The 24,296-nt window shown below is 41.5% G+C and overlaps 1 long non-coding RNA gene across 1 annotated transcript; it reads right to left on the reverse strand.

The window, feature by feature from the left end:
* Nucleotides 1-3,937: 3,937 nt before the first annotated feature.
* LOC311588266 lies at nt 3,938-9,258 on the reverse strand. The gene is made up of 3 exons (XR_014776130.1): nt 9,203-9,258; nt 8,826-8,908; nt 3,938-4,059 (listed from the first exon to the last, which is right to left on the reverse strand). It is a non-coding gene; the product is annotated as an uncharacterized lncRNA (long non-coding RNA).
* Nucleotides 9,259-24,296: the final 15,038 nt, after the last annotated feature.

The following is a 24,296-nucleotide window of genomic DNA, read 5'->3' on the forward strand; positions in this document are numbered from 1 at the left end:
ATGGGTGTTCTATACACTGTCCACCTCAAACAAGAAAGTGTGAAGAAACAGAACAAAATATCAACACAGCAAGATAATCTTCACTGTAATATTTTTTATATTTACTCACCAACATTTCAAATGTATACTCCTGTTGAGAAAACCTGGATGAGATGCTTACAAGTAAGAGAAAGAAAGAAAGAACGAATCTACTTGACGAATCAGAGACCTATATGGACAGCCAGGTCAGATGAAAGCAGAGTAACAAAGAGAGAGCTAGACATTATGGAGACATTGGATGACCTGTTTTTTTTTTTAATTATTTGGGGAGAGAGTATTTGGTACTTTGCCTCCTTCAGAACTTTGCATACTGTGGTGGCAAAGAATGGGAGAGTAGAAGAATAGGCCAGGCACAGGTCTGTGCCTACACGAGGCAGGATCTACAGATCTTTCTTTGAGTTCACATTGCTTCTGACAAGATGCCCAAGGAGAAAGCATGAGATTATATTAAAATTGTGTTTTTGTGAAAGAGTACAACTGTAGTGAGAATTTTGGTTTCTGAAAAAAACCTAGTTAGACTTTCATACAAAACTCTGGTGTCCCATTTTTGACCATGTCCCCTTGATAGGGAGGCCTGTTGGCACTCAGAGGAAGGATAACAGGTCACCAAGAAAAGACTTGATACCCTATGAGCATATACAGGTGGAGGAGGTCCCCCTTAGTCACAGACATAAGGGAGGGGAGTAGGGGGAAAGTGGGAGGGGGAGGAATGGGAGGCTACAAGGGATGGGATAACCATTGAGATGTAATATGAATAAATTAATAAAATATTAAAAAAGAAAAAACCCAGTTATATAATGTGAATGTTTTTTGTTTTAATCCCAAGTGTTGGATATGGGGCTGCTTCAGATTGTCCACAGCAGGTGGCTATAACGTGTCCTATGCTTTTGCAGAGGCATGATTTTGCCAGTTGAGGATATTTGACATTAGGAATTCTGGGAACTTTTGTAAATGCTAGAGTCCCACGAGGGGCTGGGGTACTCATAAGAGGTGGTTGCTGCTTGCTCTGCTGTTGGTTCCTGCTGATGCAGTTTGTTGTGGTTTGTCAAGAAGTTGTGCACAAAGAGACGGTAAGAATATATTGACTATCCTGGCTGCGAAGGTAAAACCTGCCTCACGGAGCCTGACACCACTAGTCAGCAGGAAGTAGTTTAAAGAGGTCTACCCATCTTTTACCCTCTGACTTTTATTCTCACCTACCTAATGTTGGGGGTTAAAAGAGATTGGGGTGAAGGAGGATGATAAATACAGGGACCCAAAAAAGTAGCCAAAAGGTACGCCTACAACCAGCAGAGAAACACAGAGCAATAAAGCAATGCTCCCGGGAGGCAGGTATTTCAGTGATGATGCCACAATCCAACAGAACACTTGGCATCACCAGAAGCCAGAAGTGTCCAAGAACAAATTCTCCCCTATGGCCTTCAGTAGGAGTGTGGCCTTGGACACCTTGCATTCCAAGTGCAGGAACTTCCAGAAGGACAGAAGAAGAAATTTTTTTGCTGTGAGCCATGCAGACTGTATTGATTTCTTAACAATAGCTGTATAGAAAAAAAAATATAGAATCTTCGTCTGACACCTGAAATTGTGAGGGAAGCCCAGCAGAGAAAGACAGATAAGAAAGAGTGTCAGTCAAGGAGAAATGAAGGGGGTGGGGGTGGGGGTCTGTATATGGCCGTGCCACCATGTGTACAAAGAGAAGCCAGGGGAATCTATGAGTCTAGGGGAGCAGCAGAAAGGATAGTTGGACTCTACTAATAAAACCCTTAGTTCTGTTTTTTATTATGTTAATTCATTTATTTGCCTGTTTGTCTATGTAAGTTCAAGCTTGCACACATGGCATGGTATGTGTGTGGAAATCAGAGGTCATCCCATAAGAGTGTTCTCTTCTTCTTCCATGTAAGGCTGGGGAGCGAACGTTTTTACTGGCGTATCATCTTGTTGGTGTGAAAACTCTGTTATTGGTAATAGGAGAAACTACAGCAGAAAATGAGCAAGATCACAAAACATTCCCAGTTATACATGACCATAATCTGTTACTTTGAACAACCAATTCTACTGAGGGTATAAAGAAAGGGACATTTGGAGCATTGTGCAAAGAGAACTTCTCCCTGTGGGACGGTTAGAAATTATGTCTATATTTGGTGAATTAAGATAGAACAGAATCAACAATTATATTGAACTGTCAGGATAATTCCAGGACATAAATGTCGATGCCGCCCCTGACCAGCAGGAAAGACACCAACATCAGGAACTCTTCTTGCAGCAGTTTATTCAGGAACTTTGACTTCCGGAGTGACCTCGGGAAAAGCTCCCACAGAACCTTTATAGTGTGCCTGATCCTATCAGAGACTGCCACATTTTCGCTCTTGGTTGGTGCGTTCAGATCACGCCACCTCACGCTATGCCTTGTTTGGATGTGCATAAGGGGCTCACTCAAAGGCGCATTGCGCATATGCATAAGGGGCACATTGTGCCGGGGAAGCAGCAGGGGGCGCTGCTATCTGTGGCTCTCCACACATAAATTAACAGGCTAAGAGTAGAACTGGGCATAAAGGATACCAAATTTCTGACTAGAAAAAAACTTTATTTCTTTAGACACATTTAAGAAAAAAATTCATATTTTAGTTATGTACTTCATTGTCTGATAAACGTAAAAATAGCTTGAAAAAAGGAAATAAATATAAAATGTTCTAGAGCACTGGAGAAGCTTAAATACTTTCTGACGTTAAAAAATAAAAGCTTTTTAATCCTCTCAGTTGGAAAACTACAGATATACCTGAACTAGTGATATGAATTCTAAAATAAAATATTAACAATATAATTTGTCTGTTACTTTAATAGCCAAGAAGAGCTTAATGTAGGAAACAAGGAAAGATTAATGAAATCAGAAACAAATCCACAATCTGTCCCTTATAGAGACAAGATAAGATTAAATATACACTGTGTATTGAAAGAAAACGTGTAGGGTCTGGAGATACGGGTCAGCAGTTAAGAGCTCAGTCCCGGCTGCTCCTCCACGGGACCTGGGTTCTGGTCCCAGCACTCACTTCTCAGCTCTCAAGTGCTGATGACTCCGTTTCCAGGGGATCTGATGCCGTGTTTTGGTCTTTGTGAGTAATGTAGAAACATGGTGCATAGACATATATGCAGGCCAAACACTCATAGAATAAAAATAAATCTTCAGAAAAGTTCTAGAGTATCAGGAAAGGATATTTAAAAGAAAGATTCAGTCAATGGCATCCTTAATGATCACCCTAGAAAAAGCATCCAAGAATAGGCAAACATGGCTAAGGCAGTTAATTCTGTTGTTCTGGTCCTTTTAAACAAAACAATAAAGCAAAAAGGTACTATAAACACTAAAAGATAACAGATTATTTTAAATTATGAGTGACATGTTCTATACCTGGAAAAGTCATGAAAATAAATTGAAAAGCCATTAGAATCCCAGAGAGAGTTCATTAAGATGGTGGGTTATAAAACAAATATATAAAAGTCAATAACTTTTTATATCATTAATGACTAGTTAGACATTATATGGACTATAAACATCACCTAATTACAGTAGCAAACAAAGATAATTAACAATAAATTGAAAATAAATGCATAGAAATAAAATTTAAAACACACGGAAAAGTTTAAGGGCCTTGAGTGTAATTTCACATGCCAACACAAACGGGAACAGCCATTCAAATTCTTTGGTTCCAATATCTTTTGTTGTGTGTCCAGCAAGAATTCTGCTAACATATCACCATAATCACCATGGCACACAGCAACTGAGACTTTTTCACCCTCCCAGGCACTCAAATCACAAGACAAGGTACCCTGGATAACACTCTCTTCAGAGGCTGTAGGGGAGGGTTTGCTGCTGGTCTCTTGGTTTCTGGTGCTAGCACATGTTCCCTGGCTTGCAGGCTTACCACTGCAGTCTCTGCCTCTAAGATGAGGGCTCCTTTTCTTCTTTTCCATGTCCCTCCTTGTCCTCTTCATAAAGATACACATGATGGGTGGTCTCGTGTCCATCTAGAGAATAAAAACAACAATTTCCTCAAGATTAACTTAACATTTACATTTTTAAATCATTTTAAATCTATGGAACACACTTCTTTTTTTTGTATTTCTTCCTTTACCCTTTCTTATATCTCTGTCTCAAATCTCCCACCTAACCTCTTCTCCTTGCCAACAGACTCCCCTTTTACTTTCCTGTCTTTTTTAATGTTCGTTGCATATAATTAGTGTTTCTCACAAGAGCATGAGTGGGAGTTATCTCTGAGAACAAGGGCAGCTTTCCAGCGGCTACATCATTAGGGAATATGACTATCCCTTTCTCGGCAACCAGGCACCAGTATCTGCTTGTCACGGAGGTGGGGCCTCATCAGCTCCTTCTACATCTATGATGGAACATCAATGGGGTCTAGTCTTGTGAAGGTAATTATATTTGCTAATATCCTTGTTCCAAGTAAATGACATCTATACATTCAAGTGGTTGAGACTTGATGATTTTACATCAACTGGAATTTATCTTTACATCATTACTCAGCCTATTATCAAAAGTTCTCATGGAAAAGTTAGGAAATACGTACAATTTAAAAAAATATAATATCGCCTGTCTTAGTTAGGGTTTCTATTGATGTTTAGAGACAAGTCCTATAAATGAAAATATTTAATTGGGGTTGGCTTAACAGTTTCAGAGGCTTAGTCCATTACTATCATGCATATGGAGAAGGAGCTAGGAAATCTACATCTTGGTCTGCAGGCAGCAAAAGAGAGTGTGTGCCACACTGGGCGTAGCTTGAGCATATATGGCCTCAAAGCCTGTCTCTACAGTCACATACTCCTCCACAAGGCCACACCTCCTAATAGTGCCACTTCCTGTATCCAAGCATCCATATACATGAGTCTCTGGGGCGATTCCTATTTAAATCACCACGTACTCATAACATATAGCTTTTAGGTACAATCTCAGTTAATTCACTCATATCTGTACCAAACTACCAGACAGAAAGCAATGCAAGGGAGAAAAGGCTTATTTTGGCTCACAGTTTGAGGGCATGCCCATCACGGAGCAGGAGGCATGAATAGAAATGGGAGTTTGCTGGCTGCATTGCATCCACTCAGGAAGCAGTGTTCTTGCTCCACACACTTGTTCATTTATTCTTTCATTCAGCCAGGGACCCTATCCCCTAGGATGGTACTTCCTTCATTCATGGTTGGTCTCCACCCCATCAATTAAATCTCTCTCGTAACACCCTCATGCTCTTCCTCTCAATTTAACATTCATATACCTTGACACATCTCTTTCTCACACTATCAGTTACCTACATGTGTATTAAATATCTAACTTTTATTCTCTATCATCTATTATCATCTGCAATCTATTTATTATCCAACTATTGTTTATATGTCTATATGTCTATGATCTATATATCATATACTATCTATAATCTATCAATCTATTTATCTATATATCTATTACCTATCTATGTAAGCATTAAAAAAAGCCCTCCAAATAAAGTAGGTTTGAAAGAGTTCAAAGGCTGCAATTTATCATTACCACCTGTATACTATCTGCTTATTATCTATCACCTCACTGCCTGCCTATTTGGCTGGCTGGCTGCCTATCTGTCTGTCGTCTGTCTGTCTGTCTGTCTGTCTATTATCTATCTGTGTAGGCTGAGGTACCTGCCTGTTTATCACTGATCTGTGAACTTATGATCTATCAATACTGTATCTATCTATCTATCTATCTATCTATCTATCTATCTATCTATCTATCTTCTATCTGTGTACTATCTATTATCTATCACATATCTCTGTATTTTCTTTCTATCTATCTATCTATCTATCTATCTATCTATCTATCTATCTAACACTCAACCATAAATCTTTCATCTATCATCTATATAGATATAATCTATTTGCATATCAATTTATGTGTTTATTTATCCATCACCTGTCATCTAAATAGTACTGTCTAAATAGCATCAATCTACCCACATATTCATCTACTATCTATGCACATTTGCATTCATCAAATATTTATTTTCTGTCATCTATTTATTTAATTTTCCATTTTTGCTCAGTCAGATTACTAAGAATTCAGTGACTTAACATAACACACGTGTATCACCCTATGGTTCTGAAGTAAAAAGCTCAGTGTGGCTTTTGAGGACCATATATGCTCCTTCTGGAATGTACCTGACATTTTTTTCTCATAGAGGCCGTTTGCATTACTTGGCCATGCCATTTGCAAAACTGACTGTACAGTCCTTACATTCCCTCTTTCTTCCCTCTGCTTACATTGATGCCTCCCTATCCATGGCCACAGTCAGTCTCTCTGTCTCTCATAAGGATCCTACAACAATATGTATGAGAGAGGATTTCTTATTGACTGGTTTTAAACCTAGATCAAAGACAGAAATCCTCAAGGCAAAGTTAATGGATCAGCTGTGTATTATAAAAGGGTGGCTTGCTAACGAACCACAGAGATAAATAAAAATAAAACACATAGACAAAACACTGTAATTATATGTAAAATTCAATACCCCAATACTAAAATATTTGCTGAAAAATTGCAGCATATATAATAGTTTAATCTGCACTGAAACATAAAAAAATCTCCTAAAAATATGAGCTAATGTAAATGAGCAGAAGAAAAACAAAGGCTAGCACAAGTAATTCAACAAAAAAGATAAGAAAATGCCCCAAATGGAAGACATAAATGCTTGGCTTTATTTAGAATCAGGCACTTACATTAAAGCAGTTATGAGAAATGGCTTTTTTCCCCTGTCGATCTGAAAAAACTTAAGTAATAATATTTAGCAATGGTATGTGAAATCAGCTTTTCCTTCACTGTGATATGGCCTCTTATTCACTGGGCAGCGTCTTCACAGAAATGGTAACATCATTTGGCCATAAAAGCCTCTCAGAAAAAGGACTCATGCAAGCAAGCAAGATAGAAGCTTCTCTGAAATGGAAATACTTGATGTGAACCTAGGAAATATTGCTTTGGGCCTTTACTAAAGTCATTAATAATTGACTGACATGATACATGTCATCTGATTTCATTCCAATTTACCCAGGACAGGACCCTTCTTCTGTTCTTGGCTACATTTAGGGTATTACAACACATTCAAGTGCCACCTTTCCTTGGCGTCACTAGACTGTCACAGTCATTATATTCCTTGCTTTTGAATCGTACTGGTCAAATATATTTCATATATTTCTGAACTGAGATTTTAAAAGTGAAATTGCATTTATTTACCCTCTCTCTCTCTCTCTCTCTCTCTCTCTCTCTCTCTCTCTGTGTGTGTGTGTGTGTGTGTGTGTGTGTGTGTGTGTGTGTGAAAATTTACATTTCCAGGCCAGAGGACAACTTGCAGAGCTCAGCTTGTCAGGCTTGGTGACAAGGGCCTCAATCCGCTGAGCTGTCTTGCCAAACTTCAATTAAGATTTATCATAATGGTTTTTCTTGAGGTCACACTAGGGTTAACAGATTTGGAGGAAAGGACGAGAAAAAGCCATGTGCTGTTTGCATATTTGCAACATAAGAAGCTGTGCATGCTTCCAGTATGACTCAGTCCTATGGATGATGACTCTGGTTTCTTTTTTAAAAAATATTTATTTATTTAATATATATAAGTGCTTTATCTGTATAAATGCCTGCATGCCAGAAGATGGCATCATGTGGTTGCTGGGAATTGAACTAAGGACCTCTGGAAGAGCAGATAGTGCTCTTAAACACTGAGCTATCTCTCCAGCCTGACCCTGGTTTCTTAACTGAAGTGTCTTTCATATCTCCCCAGCAAGTAATTCACTCCAGCACCCTGCTTCTCCATAGTGTTCTCCTTGAGAAGAAGTCACTACAGAGAGTCCACTCTTCAAGAGTGGGGAGTCTTCCCTACACTAGTTGGTGGGCTTCTGTCTGGAAGATTTTGCCGTCTTCCCTTGTCTTTTCTTTGGGCAACCATTTGTTTGCATCAATGGAGATTCTTGCTGTCTAGTTTATGTTGTGGGTTATAATCCAGAACCTTTCTGTTTAGATGCTTGCTCAGAGGGATGCAACTGCAGTGACTGGGCTCTTTGAGTCTCTTTGGTTTCGAAACAAGTTATTTTGGAAAGTATTGGAAGAGCTAACCACTCCGGCCCTTGAATAGACACAATGACCATGCTTTGAGTCCTTGAGTTCTGTTTTCATCTTGTAGAAGTCCCATCCTCCCATCTTTCTCCAGGCCATTTTATACCTGTGTGAAGCCTGGGTGAGAGGGATGAATACCACTCCCTGGCCTGGACCATCGTAAGCATTACCTCAACACCTTCCCTCTGTTTTTGTTTGCATGGATTGGCCTAGGTGAGTACCGGGCCATTTTTAGAAGCCATGATGATGATGACCAGTATGGGGCATGTGCGATCTACACTTAGCGTTACAATTCTTACTATATTTGAACTTCGAGGGTTACCAGTCATGCTTATTTGACATTTTTACAATTAATTTTTGGGCACTTTTAAAACACCAAATAGTTCTGTATTCACAGAAAACTGTAGAATTGAACAAAAGGATTATATTTTTAGACACACTCATCTTCATGTGGTGGAATTTGCTCATTTGAGGTGGAAAGAAGTCTAACAATACATCCTCCCAATGCTATTCAGAGCACTATTGTACACACTGGAGCGGTTTTATAGAGCCACCTTGATTTATCTTTTCCTTTTTACTAGCAATCTCAGTAGATAGTTTTAACCTCCTCAATAGAGTATTTCATTTTAACTTGTGGGGGGTTAGTGCTCACCAAGTTGTCTCCTTAAGCTCCTGAGAAGAAGGGAACCCATTGAAGGGTCAGGTCCTAGCCCAGGGTGACAGTTGAGATCTTTCCTGCAGGGGAGCAAAGGTGGGAGGGAGTGTCAGACTTTGTGGCTCTCCTTTCAGTTTCCACAGCTGAAAAAAACCTTACCAGTGCCCCGCCCCCCACATCCAATCTCTTGTCTTGACCTGAGTATCATTGCATGTGAGTATACAGGATGTATGTCGGCAGTGATAAGGGACTTTCAGAAAAAGATGGGGTCCTCCGTTGTTTAGAACGGTCCATTGTTTAGAACACATGTGTTCTTTCCTTTAAAGTAGAGTTTTAGCATAGCTGGCAAGTCCCGGGGCTTCTCCTCTACGTACGTGCTATGGCAGTGAGCCTCGTGTCCCCAGGGTCAGACCTCACAGGCAAACCGCTCTGCTCCGTCCCTCCCAAGGTGACTGTCCAGCTGCTCACTCTTGAAAAGCACTTGATGTTGGCAGAATCGAAAGCCTCTCTCTCAACCCAACCCTCCTCGAAGAAATAAAAATAACTCCAAGGCCAGGCTTGGACTGCCACAGTACCCCAGGGAAGCTCCAGCCTGTGATGCCGAATTCATTTCTGAACACTGGCATTGTCCTTTGAAATCCCCAAACAAAATGCAAAGCGAAACACGCGATGCATCACAATGAAACCAGTAGTATTTCTTCCAGCGCGTGGAGGTCCCTGGTCCTTTTTATGTTGTTGTTGTTGTTGTTAAAGACCCCTCTGCCAAAGTTAGTTTGGGTTTCAAGACACGTCTCACCCTTCCTCAAACGGAAAGGTCACTCTGTGAACAAAGGGGAGACTGTTCTGGGTGATCACAGATCAAACTGGAAAAGCAGTCCCTTCAAACAAAATGTGGCGGGGAGAGGAAAGGGAGACACTGGAATTGTATAGAGCAGCACTTCACAGCAAGGAGTGCCGGCTTTTCTCCCCCCTTATGACATAAACACAATAACGCACAGAGTAAGCCTATCAGAGGAGAATGACCCAGGTGCCATCTAAACAGATCTACAGACAGGGAGTCAGAGCCCCTTGGTAGCTTTAGTGTCTCCTACTCCCCGCTAGTCTATCCTTTGTCAGTTTCAATACAGCTTTCAAGGGCACTGGAGGTGGAAGAAAGAGAAAATGTCTGAGGAAGGGGCGAGGGGAGGGGGAGGAAATGGTCTCCTCGCTTAGCTTTTGTTAAGACATAAAAGCACACACAACATGTAAAAATCATTTACTCTCTATCCTGCAGCGCCAGCGTGTTTGACACTGGTTTGCTGAGGGCTTATGGAGGAGCTGTGTTGACGGTTTAGCCGCATAAGGTTTTTGAATTATATAAGACTTCTTTGAGAGGCTCTGCTGGATATGATCAGAACAGTGGAATTCGGGGGGTGGAGGGCGACACTCAAGAATCTGACACATCCCAGCCACTCTTAAATCGTGGTTCTCGTGACTTCTGAAGCGGGGAAGGGAAGATAAAATTGGCAAGAACAAAAATGTTTGCTTTGCTCTTAGACAGCAGCATAATGCACCTGTGTCAAGAAGAAAGAGAAAAAAAAAGTTACACTGGAAAGGATGCAGAAAGGTTCAGCTTCTCCCTGCTTCTCCTGCTTCTCCATGCTCCTCCCTGTTTCTCCTTGCTGTCTTTCAAAGTAGGGAAGGTGGGTGAGGCCTGACTGTCACAAGCAGACACAGCAGGACACCAAAGAATTTAGCCTTTGCATACGCTGTTTGTACTTTTGGACACTTTGTATTCTTAAAGCAAATTTATAGTGTGTGTGTGTGTGTGTGTGTGTGTGTGTGTGTGTGTGTGTGTGTGTGTGTAGGGTGTATGGCTTAGTTGTAGCATGCATTAAACCTTCAATTTGTCTCCATCACTACATAAACTCATCATTTCAGTACTCAGGAGGTAGCAAGCAACAGGAGGATCAGAAGTTCGAGGTCATCTTTGGGACACATAACAAGCCTGAGGATAGCTTATAGATCTTAACCTACAAAAGCTTGTCTTTTTAATTGAATTTTATTTTTATTTTTAAGAGTCATATGTATTGTAATGGCATTAGAAATTAAAAATAAAGGAGTAAAAAGAAACACAAGCACATTGAGCCTTAGTTCCCAAAGGAAATGACGGTATTATATTTCTATCTTTTTAATGTTATCTGTGCCTACGTATATATAATAATATCTGTGCACATATAAACACTGTGGAATAGGGCTGGAAAGATGGCCCAGTGGTTAGGAGTGCTTGCTGCTGTTGCAGAGGACTTGAGTTCAGTTGGCAGCATCCATGTCTGGGCATTCAGGACCACCTGAAACTCCAGCTCCAGGAGAATCCAATGCCCCCTTCTGGTTTCTGAGGCCAATGTTCTTGCCCATATGTGCAAAATTAATAACTATATTTTTAAAAGGTGCTGGAGAAAACATAAACTCATTTAACAACAACATAGTTTCTTATGTCTAGGGCTTTTGTTACTTAACTAACTTTCTTGGTGTTACAAAGTCTGACGTCTCACGTGAAGCTTGGCAGTAAAGATATTTATCTTCAGAGGAAAATAAAAGGTGCTGGAGACATGGCTCAGTGGCTGTCGATCCAGAGGACCCAGGTTTGATTCTCAGCAGCCATATGGCTGTTACTCCACTGTCTGTAACTTCAGTTACAGGAGATGTAGTTCCTTATTTTGCCTTTCCTTCACAGGCACCAGGCTCACATATCACACACAGACATGCACGCAGGGGGGAAAAATCCCATAGACGTAAAAATAAGCTAAAGAGAAGTTAAAAATCTTAAAAATTCCAATACTTTAAAATAAAAAATACTCTATTCATATTATTCTGCAATCTGTTTTGTAAAAGAAAATGTACATTAATTTTTACATCATTTACCAGCTTTATCATTTTGAGTCGTCTGCATAGTAACCACCTCCTGTGCATGGTGTTTAAGAAACATCTTCTTCTCATGGGCTTAGCTAGATAATTCGTTATTAATAATATCTCAATGAATACCCTTAGATATGAACTGGAAAATGGGGGAGACCCATTTCTAAACGTGGATAACTTTCCTAATTTTAGCAATACATTTGGAAGATTTAAACTTCATCTCTGAGTCTCACAGGGGCATTTATTTTGCTATTGTTCCTGTGTTTCCTTTGGAAACCACACATGTGTACATGCACACCTACACCTGCTAACATGTATAGTCAATAGAAAGAAAACAGTAGTCCATATATATTTGTGCACACACAATATATATACATACACACACACACACACACACACACACACACACACACACATATATATACCTGTGTTGCATGTTTATGTATCTAAAATGTGTCTGACAAAGAGAAGTAGACATTTTCAGTTTTTGTCTTGTTTTTGTGTTATCTCTGTTTATGAGGTAGCTTATTTTGTTTGTAACTGTTGAGGCTGATCATACACACACACACACACACACACACACACACACACACACACACACACCACACGCATAAATCTGTATGCATTATGCTATCCTGTACATATTATCTTCCTGTGTTTGTCAGCCTCTATGTTGATCTCTGTCTCTATTTCTATTTCTAACAGAAGGGAAAAAAAATGACAACCAAACTAAAGAAGATGTATTTCCCTAAAAACTGAATTTTTTTGAGACTGGATTTCAGGTGCAATAGCTTGGCCTTAGACTTACTCTGTAGCCCACCCAGGATGAACGGGATCCTCCTGTCTCCATGTGCTGGGATCACAGGTGGATGTCACCTCACCTGGTTTTATGTGGTGCAGGGGATGGAACTCGGCCCCCTGTGCATGCTGGGTAAGTGCCCTATCAACTGAGCCACATCCACAGCCCACAGATTGATTTTGAAGGATGTTGTTAAAGATAATATAATGTATAAGCAGAAGACAGCGTACCCCCAGGGAGAAGACATCTCTGCGGTTTTCAAAACTCAGCAGAGGCATAAAAAGGATGCCAGGAGACAGGGGTACTCATGTGGACACTTGATAACGTGCTTTGTTACAACCCCAGAGGCATCACAATCACACCTCTCTTCCACACGCTCAAAGGCTTTCTCATGTTTATATTCTAAATTACCAGGTCAAATGCTGCAACACTCCATCTGTCACTCACCAATTCTCCTGAAATATTCAAGTTTGCATTTATGTTATTGACTGCCCAACAGTATTCGTCAACATTCATTTTTTTTTTCTTTTTGCTCTATGAGTGCTTGCTCTTGGCGTATCTTGCTCCATGGGTGCTTGTTCTTGATTTCTCTTAGCTCATGAGCGCTGGCTTCTATGCCACGTTGCTCCACGGACACTTGATTCTTGTCTACAAGTAGAAACTCTCCACCGTCTGTGTGGCAAAGAGAATTAGACATTTTCAGCCTTTTTATCCTGATCCTTGGGGTATCTCTGCTTATGGGAGTATCTTGGTGGTTCTCTTTCTAATCTTTGTGTTTAAACCAACTGCAACAGTGGATGCCAGACTGTTGGTTTGTGTGTGTGTGTGTGTGTGTGTGTGTGTGTGTGTGTGTGTGTGTGTGTGTGTGTGTGTGTGTGATACTGGAAATGAATCTGACACCTAGCAGGGTCACCAAGTAATTGGTGATTGTCTCCTTCTGGGAATTCACCAAGGCTTTGTTTCCACACAGACAGCTATCCCTACAAAGAACTGTGCTTCAGCTTTCATTTTCCTACCCTATTCTCTGCTTTATTGTTTAGATAACTTAACAGGCTTTTTTTGGGAGTGTGTGGACACTTCTCCCCTTTGCAAGAACAACACACACACACACACACACACACACATACATGCACACACATTTTCATTTTTATGCTCCCCATTCTATTTCTTTGGGGACTTCTATGACTTGGATGAAAGATGCTACGAGCCTCCCCAACCCCAGACTTAACTTATGCATTTGAATGCCTGGTCCACATGAGGTGATATTTTTGGGAGGTTGTAGAACACGTGTGTGTGTGTGCGTGTGTGTGTGTGTGTGTGTGTGTGTGTGTGTGTGTGTGTGTATGGTAGAGGACACAGGCTCTGAAGGGTGGACTCTGAGGTTTCCATCTGACCTTGCTTAGCCCATTTCTCTAATTTCCATGAGGACAGGAGAAAGCAAGTTACTGCTACAGCCCAGGTTGTACCTGTAGCCATTTCCCTGTCATCGTGCTGTACACTCAAGCTGTGAGTTAAAATTAATCATTCATCCATAACTGGATTTTGGTCAAGTCTTTGGCCAGAGCAATGAGATAAGTTACTAACACAAGTGTCACTAAACTCCGAAGCTCACTGCCTTCAACCTGGAAAACCAACAGGGCTGCCAGATGCCATTTTCTATTGTGGTTAGAAAATTAACCAATTTCAACAAATAAAGTATGTTACCTGTGTCAGATTCTGTGATGGGGCCAGTGGGTCCAGTGTGTGGAAATCACCCACACTGGTGTAGAGTCCTTCCTAGAGAATGAAATCTGAGGTTTAAAAACTGAAGTCACTGAAAGTTTTTATTACATATTTATTTATTTTGTGTTCACACACTTGTGGAAGTGAGAATGTTGACCCAAGGTTTTCTCAGAGCCCCTGATGAACTGACAAAGGGAATATTAGCTCTGTGTCCTTCTCCAGAGGCAGATGCCAAAAGACCTGGCTTAGTGCTTGGGACAGAGACGTGAGGAGTTAGATTTTTGGTCCCTGGGAACCTGGCTTTCCCCTCTAAAGGGCTGTGATTATTGGTCTTAAGGCAGCTGAGTCTGGGACATCCTCTGTTCTCTTTACCAACAATGTTTGATTTAGATTTCTGCCGATCTTGGCCCATTTCTCCTCTGCAAACAATATATAAGATGCTATACTTCTTAACAGACTTGCTTGCCGTAGGCTCTCAAATTATGCGCGACCTCTTGGTTCCAGCTTTCGCTCTTTGTTTCCCATCTCTGGTCTTCCCCCTCCACTCCTCACTGTTTGAGCACCTTATTCCCGAGGGTTTGGGCCATCAGAGAACAACTTTCAAGAGTTAGTTTTTCTTCTTACTCACATAGGTATTGCGCTCATGTTGGTCAGTGTTAGCAGCGAGCACCTTCACTCACTGAGCCATCCCTTGGCCTCCTAAAGCCGATTTGCTTGTCTACCGCTCCAAGGCACACAGAAAGCCTGTGGTATTCAATCAATTCAGTGTTTTATGAACTTGCATTTTCATGGGTCTGTCATAAACCAACACCATCTTTCCTCATCACTTCCTCAGCTGGGGTATGGGAGTACCTTAGTACCTTAGCACGAGTCTCTAGAAGTACCAGGGTACTCATGCTGAGGGAGGAGACACAGTTTTTCCCTTATTACTTTTCACCGTGCTTTAGGTAGTCATCTAGGATGGCCATTCTTGTCCTCATGGTCTCCCAGGGCATTGAAATGTTCATCTTTAAATATGGCATGCATAACCCATCACATGCCTATAAGAAGAGCCCAGCAAACTCCTATAGGCTCAGCATCATTGGATATCTTTGAGTGTGTCACTCTCTGTTAGCTCCCTGTCACCATTTTACTTTGTTGTGCTGAAAGAGTTGAATTTAGGGTCAGCTGCATTTTAATTTCGTTTTTCTTCTTTCTCACTGGGAATATGCTCTCTGACCTGCTACAACTCTCTACACTGTTTCTCTTCATAACAAAGTCCATTAAATCACAAACACATTAGATTCCCCAATCTATCCTTGCCTTCAGGAAAGACAAATGCAGTTTACAAATGAGAATTAATGTAGGAATGAATCTCAGGGCATATCCTGAACAGGGAGGCTGTCAAGTGGTTACAAATTAATTTTTAATAAACCTTGCAGAGTGTCTCAGGATTGAGTCAATGCGTGTCTGCACCCAAACAGACTCCAACAGGCAACACAATCAGTTCTCAAAAAAATAAAGCGAGCCAAGGCTTTCTCTAAGGAAAACCTTCGGGTTTCAGAGACACAAAGAACACCCAGGATAGCCTGGAGGACATTAGTTTGTGGGAATTGCTAAAACCCCACTCTCACTTTTGTTTTAGCTGGGTCAAGAGCTATGCAAACCAAGTTTTGAGAAGCATAGCTGCATGAAACTACTCATTTTCTCCTGGCCATGGCGCATCTTTGTGTTATTGGGTGTTTTACTTATTGATTTCATTTCGTCTTTGGGAATGTTTCCTGGGAATATCTTGGTGGTTCTCATTCTAATCCTTGTGTTTAAACCAACTGTGTTAAGTAGACCCAGGCTCTTCCTGAACATTATAAGGGTTTTGATATTATTAAATTGAACATTATTTATTTTCTTTAGGTTCTTAAAGGAATTCTTCGCAGACTATATTCTATGAATGGAAAATACACATTTGAATTTCCTTTATAGAAATATTTTGTAAACTGAATGGGTGATGAATAAGGAGGGCCTGAGTACAGCCTGAGAATTCCCTAAAGAGGTTTCTCTTTGGAATTAGTCAGTGTCTTAGAGCAGATCACAGACAGATGAATTCTCTTGATATTAAGTATTCAGAAGTCTCTAACATGGCTTCTGGTTTCTTAGAGGGCTTTGGAAAAGACTCTTGCCAGAGTGACAGGAACAGAGAGTTATCCAGCAGTATCTTAAACGAAAGCGTAGAAAAATAGGTTGCATGTTATGAAGTTCCGATCTCCTCAAGCAACCCTTGATGAGGCCATGTCTGGAACTGATGAGAGAAGCTGAAGCCATCATGGAGTTCCCAGGAATAAAGAGGTCAGAAGGATGCAGCATCTGCCCAGCTCACAAGAGTGGCCATGTCAGCTGTGAGCACAAGAATGCAGGGTGCAGGGTTACCTAAGCAAGGGGGAGTCCACAGTCAACAGTGTAGGATGTGAGAAATGCCTGACATGGAAATGTTTACTTGCTAGGTTTTGGCTTTATCTTGGGCTGTATTTCTTTTGTAGTCCCCTGTCCCTTCCATTTGAAGTGGGAATATATATTTTGTACTGTGCCACCATTGCACTGAGGGAATAATATAATGTTCTTTTTTATTTTCCGGATAGTTTACAATTGACTTTTCCCTGGTTTCAAAGCACACTCTGGGTTTGGACATTTGAGCAATGCTGGGACAATTGAGACTTTTTGACCCTTGACATGGAATATATATTTTGTTCAGTGATATGGATATGAACATTTGAGATCTGGGGCAGCATTTTAAGATACAGATCTTGAATGTCCATCAAAGTTTATGGGTTGAAGTGTTGGTCAACAGGGTAGCACTCCTGGGGCATTATGGGTCTTTTGAGGAGTGGCACCTAGATAATTAGAAAAATGCCTCTGTTTTAGTTTTCTTTCTGTTGCTTCATCACTACGTGGATCAAGTATTCAAGCACATGAGACTGTGGAAGACATTTCCATCCAAACCATAATAGTTCCCAAAGAAATAAAATGGAAACAAATAAAAATAGAGGTTAGTATGAATTGCCCTTTCAAATTGTAAAAGAGTCCATACAGTCTCAAAAAAACCTGTCTGTCTAAACAATAGTGCAGAGACTAGAGTGTCAAAGAGAGAACTGAAGCACAGTTCTCTTCAGGGATAGATGTATGCTTGGAAACAGAGCCTAGATGATTTCCCAGAGGGTGACAAACAGAAAGCATCAGATTCAATTCCAATAGCTCCCCTCTGTTCCCCGTAACAGTCTGGTATCCACTGTGTAGTCACATGTGGCCAACAAGGTAAGCAGAAAGTTCCAGAAACAAACACTGTCAGTTTTACACTTCATAGCCTTCTATGTTATGAGATGAAATCTCACATGATCTTACCAGGTCCTATCAGGAATGTGAATCATCCTTTTATCCAGCGTTTCCATCCTGTATATGCTACCCACTCAGTGGCTTGTTAGGAACCTGCAGACTGGTTGGCTGCAGTACTGCTGTGATCGTGTCCAAACAATCAGCAGAGCAGCCTACCGTTTTATCAAATGCTAGACAACCATGTGTCACTCCTACTGAAGTCTGGTGTAATTTAGCAGTCCTACCTAACAAAATCACATACTCAAAGGCTTCTCAGCTATTATTTACCATTCCGTTACCAAGTTCATTGCAATTTATGTCATAGGGTCAGAAAACTATTCAACCTTTTCCAGAGACTGCATATTCTAACAATAAAAATCTTTACGTCTTACATGAGCATCAGCAAAGAAATTCCTAAAAAAGAAAAAAGGACATTAGAGAAATAATTGAAATGGCATCCGTACTAATTGTTTTTTCTTTTTATTTCTGTGACCAAATAGCCAAGAAGAGACAATGCGGGAGGGGGCTTAGAGCTTGGAGGGACAGTCCATTTTGGTGGGGAATGCATCACATGCCTCTCGGCTATAACTGGATGAGCTATGGCTGCTTTTTCTTATTTGTGTGGATCAGGAAGTAGTCTAGGATAAGAAGCAGTGCTGGGCTACAACTCCTTAAAACCCACATCCTTCTAGACTTCTTCCTTTAACTAGGATTTGACTCCCCAAGGCCCCACAGCAGTGCTTCTAACCTGAGACCAAGTGTTTAAACACACAAGCTTGTAAGGGATATTTGATATTCAGATCACAAGATTACCCAGTTTTACACTCTCACCTTAATTGCATTATTATTTCTATTATTTTATACATTCTCTATAATGTAGAGCCAGGTCAATTTTCGAGTGTGTCAGAAACTGCTCAATAATTGGCTTTTAATTTTCAAAATGAAGTTTCAGCTTTTATTGCACTTTAAAAGGAACATACTCTCTCTCATGTCTTTTGCTGAAGCACTTAGCTGCTTCCTTGACTAGTTGGAAAAGCAACACCCACTTACTGGGCAAAGAGGTCAAGAAAGTAGATTGCTGTTTTTCTGCTCTAAGCACAGAGAAAATCCCAGGAAATAGCTAGGTCTCAAACCACCTATTATGCTCTGGCAATTTACTTTAGTTATAGCTTTTGGAAATTTAGATTCTTTTTCCACCTGACCCCACCCTCCACTTAGACATCTGCCAATAGATGTCCCTGCCATCCAGTGGCCTCCATCGTAGCCCTTAAGATCTTGTGCCTGACGTATTTATGCCACTGAGGGATTCTGCTCCTGTTATGACATTTGCCAATAGACTATAGCTTTCCTTTTGTATACATTCAGTGAGGGAAAAATCATTTACAAAAGAGGTTAGTTATGGATACAATTGTAGATGCTTGGAGATCTATTGGCAATGCACTGTTTTGTGGGAGAACTACGCATAGCACCCCAGAGAAGTATGGGTCATTCCAAAGGTTAAGCATCTTGAGAAATAGGCATGTGAGTGCATGTGGGGATAGGATGTGTTTCCATTATCTGTGTCTGTATAATAAGCAATGCTTGAAACCTAGTAGAGTAAAAAGATCATGTGATTACGCTTCCTAATTTGTAGGTAAGAAGGTTGGGCAGAGCTCATGCAAGATGAGTTGTTTCTGTTCAAGGATGAGATGTACCACAGGGGATGTGAACGGGGATCCAAGAGTGTGGAGTCAGCCAACATGGCTCAGTGGAGACATAAGCCTGAGCTTTGACTTTTCCCTAGTCCGTAGCCTACCTGATGGGACTGGACTAGTCAGATGTTTCATCATCTGCACAGCTGGTACCTGTGCCAGTATAGTTGCTATAACTCTAGTTCTGCAAAACTTCTGCATTCAGCTTCTTGGACTTTCTTGTACCATAATGGCTGTTCTACGATACTTTACATCTTATCTGAAGAGCATGTACTTGAAGAACCCAAATGGAGACTATGTTTTTTTCTGGATGATGTACTCATTAATTAATTAATTAATTAACTTTACATCCTGATCACAGCCCCCTCCTCTCCTCCTCATCCTACCCTCCCACCCTGTTTCTGCTTCCCAACTCCCCTTCTCCTCCGAAAAGGGGAGGTTCTCCTATCAACCCTCCCCAGTACTAAACACATCCTTTTCCACTGAGACCAGACAAGCCAGCGCAGACAAGGGACAGTGATCCAAAATCAGGCAACAGAGTTCATGTCAGAGACAGCCCCCACTCTAATGACTAGGGGATTCTCAGGAAGACCAAGCTGCCCATCAGCTACATATGTATAGGGGACTTAGGTCTAGTCCGTGCGTCTTTTTAGGTTGGCTATTCAGTCTCTGTGAGCCCCATGGATCTAGGTTAGTTGACTCTGTTGGTATTCTTGGGGAGTTCTTGTCTCCACTGGGCCCCTCTATCTATTCCCCCAACTTTTCCACAAGACTCCCTGAGCTCCACCCAATCTTTGGCTCTTGGTCTCAGCATCGTTTTGATCTACTGCTGGGCAGCTATGTTAGGTTCCCATCTGCAAGTATAACAGAGTATCACTAATAGTGTCAGGGTTGGCTCTCTCCCATGGGGTGGGTCTCAAGTAGGGCCATTGTTTGCCCATTCCCTCAATCTCTTTACCCCCGAACACCTTGTTGGCAGGGTAAATTTTGGATTGAAGGTTTTGTGGGTAGCTTGGTGTCCTCCTCCCTCCACTAGAAGGTCCTGCCTGGCTATAGGAGGTGGCTACTTGAGTCTCCATATCTCCCCCTGCTAGGAGTCTCTGCTAAAGTCACCCCAAGAACCCCCAAGAACCTACCCCACTGTAGGCCTCCAGCTTGTCCCAGAGATGCTCCCTCCTTTTGCTTTCCGTTGTCTCTCCCAGCCTTCTCACCTCTCAACCCTGCTCTTCACACACTGGATTCCCATCCTCATTCCCCTTGCCATACCCTCTCCCACCACACAAAGAGACTACAAGTTTAATGAAGTTTGTGGGATGCCTCAGCCGATTAAGGTACATGCTAGGCAAGCATTATAACACGAGTTGGATTCCTGGAACCCAATGTAAAGGTGGAAAGAGAAAAATCAACTGCATAAAGTTGTCATCTGGTCTACTACACACAGATGTCTCTCCTGTCCATCATATACACATAGTCATAGAAATGATGATGATGATGATGATGATGATGATAATAATAATAATAAATATAAATTTTTTAATGATTGTAGCTCAGAAGTTACCCTAGTATCACACCTATAACCTCATTTTAGTCAATGAAGTAACCAAGGCTAGCCAGATTTAAGAAACTGATAATTAAGTTAGATGTGGTGGTACATACTTTTAATCCCAGCACTAGGGAGGCATAGGCAGGAGAATCTTTCTGAGTTCAAGATTAGCCTGGTCTACATACAGAGTTTCAGCCAGCCAGGGCTACAAAATGGGACCACTCTCCAAATAAGGAAGAAAGAAATAAAGTTACATAGAAAAAAAAAAAAGAAGGAAGGGAAGAAAAGAAAAAAGAAAAGAAAATGTAGAGGAAAAAGAGAATGAGATACCATTTCTAAGAGAGAAGTGACAAATAATTTTTGTTCATTTAAAGATTTGTCATCATGGGTCTATTGAAGATGCATACAGAAGCTGCATTGGAAATCCGACCATGACACTTGTATCCGTGGAAGAGAGTAATAACGTCCGTGACTTCTTCTTCCTTCTAGTTTAGAGTTGAAGACACTGAAGCATGAAGGCATGGAAGGCTACACATGAGAGCTCACTGGGTACCACACTAACCTGACAAGGTAGCAAAGGAAGAACAAGGAGCGAGCTCCTGCACTTCACAGCACTTCCCAGATAATTGCTAAAGAGGGTGGGCATGCTGCCTCATCTTAGTTGGCAGCTTGACGGGCTTTGCAATGACGTAGGAGATACACCTCTCTGTGTGTCTTTGAGGGCGTCCCTGTAGAGGGTTAGCTGAAAAGAGAAGGTCTACCTTGAGAATGGCATTGGGGTCCCAGGGCAGAAAGAAAGGAGGAAAGGAGAAAACAAACCGAGCACCAAGTGTTTGGTTCTCTCTTCTTCCTCACGGCAAGTGCCCCACCATGGTGAATGGTGTCCCTTCTTAAATTGTGAGTCAAAATAAGGCTTTCCTCCCTTACATTGCTTGTGTCACGTATTCTGTCATAGCAACAGGGAAGGTGATTAATGCAGCAGGGAAACCTGGGAGAATGTAAAAAGAAACATACTTCACCTAGTGGGAACTTGGAGATTAAAAGCAAAGTTTCTTTTTTTATATTTTATTAATTTATTCATATTACATCTCAATGGTTATCCCATCCCTTGTATCCTCCCATTACTCCCTCCCTCCCTCCCATTTTCCCCTTACACCCCTCCCCTATGTCTGTGACTAAGGGGGACTTCCTCCCCCTGTATATGCTCATAGGGTATCAAGTCGTTTCTTGGTAGCCTGCTATCCTTCCTCTGAGTGCTGCCAGGCCTCCCCATCCAGGGGACATGGTCAAATATGGGGATCTAGCCAATGGACAGGAAGTTCTCCACAGTTGAGTGGAGAGTGGGGATTGGCTTTCACATGAACTCTGGTGCCCCATAAAAGCAAAGTTTCTTGATGGCATTAGGTACAGCATTTTTGATTGTCACCAATGTGTCATCAGAATCCTGTGGCTTTGCTGTTCTGCCACCCATGTGTCTACAAACTGGGACTCTTACTGAGCAGATACACTTCTATTCTCATAAAGATAGAACTTTTAATTGCATTTCATATTCATTCACATAAGACCTGGATATGTATATGGAAAAGAGCATACCTTTACTACATGTATGTGTGCCTATATGCATTGGCACATTTTTTATGTATTATAGGAACACACACAAAACCCTAATGGCAATGCCAGTGTGGATATAAAAGTAAAAGAAAAAGAACGCAGTTTCTGTAAATACCTCTCTTTTACTGAAAAATTAATATGTGTTTTTTACTCTTATGTGCCTTTATATTAATGTGTACTTTAAGAAAATCTCCATTGAAAAGGACTAGCAACAATTTCTTACGTTTTCTTCCACTTGTTTTGGTGATATGCTCTTAGAAAAGATACTCAAGGAAGAATGGGTTTATTTCAGCTCCTAGTTAAAGCTATAGTCCATCACTGTGGGAGGAGCCACAGTCACAGGAGCTCCAGCTCCGGCTAGTCAGATTGCACCATGGTATATTGTATTCATTAGTTTTCTATGGCTGTGGTAAAACAGCATGACCAAGGCAAATTATAAAATAAAGTGTTTAATGGGCCTTACAGTTTCAGAGGGCTTAGAGCCCACGGTGGTGGAGCAAAGGCATGCCAAGAGGAACAGCTGAGACCTCAGGGCTCCAAATTCTTTCTGCTTCCTCTTCCGAGAGGGCTTACCTGAGCTCCGGTGCTTACCTGCCTGGCCCACCTGGGTCACAGAAATTGAACCAGCAGAGGTGAGTCCGTCGTAGGCCACCACCCACATTGCCCACCATATCAAGGCCTCAGGGGCACCAGAGCGGCTTTCAGCTTGGAGATCTCTTAGCCTGCTTCTCTCCTGCCCAACCCAACTGGGACACAGACAGGGAACCCAGCAGAGCTGAGCTGGGCACAGGCTCCAACACCCATTGCCCACCATCCTCAGGAGGCCTCTGGGGACCCCTAGCAAATAGCCTTTGACTTGGAGCTCTCTTTACCTTCTCCTGACCCCATTGAAGGAACACATAGGAAGGAACACAAAGAAAGTAGATGTGTATTTTCCCCTTTGTTAGTTGCAGGAGAATCCATCAAAATCCTTTCAAAATACACAAGTGTCCGGATTAATGATGAATTATCAAACAATATTTCTATGTGGAAATGATACATTGGAAATGAGAGGAAAGATTAAATGTCAGTATCTACACTGTGAGTATGGAGGCCAGAGACTGATGTCAGGTGTCTCCTCACATTATTTTTGAAGACAGAGTTTCCCTCTGACCCTGGTGTCACTGACTCGGCTAGGATGAGGGGTCAGCAAGCTTCAGGGATCCTCCTGTATCAAACCTCGAGCACTGGGGTTTGGATGAATGCTTTCATGGCCCCCCCCCTAGGGTGGGTGCTGGGGTTCTGATGTTAGGTGCTGTGAATGTTTTCATGCCCCCCAATAGGTGGGTGCTGGGGTTCTGATGTTAGGTGCTGTGAATGCTTTCATGCACCCCCCATGGGTGGGTGCTGGGGTTCTGATGTTAGGTGCTGTGAATGTTTTCATGCCCCCCTCTATGGGTGGGTGCTGGGGTTCTGATGTTAGTTTGCTATGAATGTTTTCATGCCCCCCATGGGTGGGGTTCTGATGTTAGGTGCTCTTGCTTCTTTTAGCCTCTGAGCCATCTCCCCATGCCAGAAAACTGATTGTATTATTGACTATTTTAATTATTATTACAACTTAAGCAGCTATCATAGTGTCCGATCAGGACAGAAGGTGGTGGTTAATTCCCACTCTTCCTTGTAGCCATTCGTCTTCAGTTAAGTATGTGAATACTGAAAACCGTTTTTGACCTGAGCCAGTCCCCAGCAAACATACACCCACTTGGAAGTAGATGTGAATTTCTCCCTTTGTCAGTTGCAGAAGAATCCATCAAAATACTCTCAAAATACACAAGTGTCTGAATTAATGATGAATTATCCAACAATATTTCTACGTGAAAACA

The sequence above is a fragment of the Acomys minous genome (assembly GCF_964271855.1).
Source record: "Acomys minous genome assembly, chromosome: 17".
In the NCBI taxonomy this organism is placed as follows: domain Eukaryota; kingdom Metazoa; phylum Chordata; class Mammalia; order Rodentia; family Muridae; genus Acomys; species Acomys minous.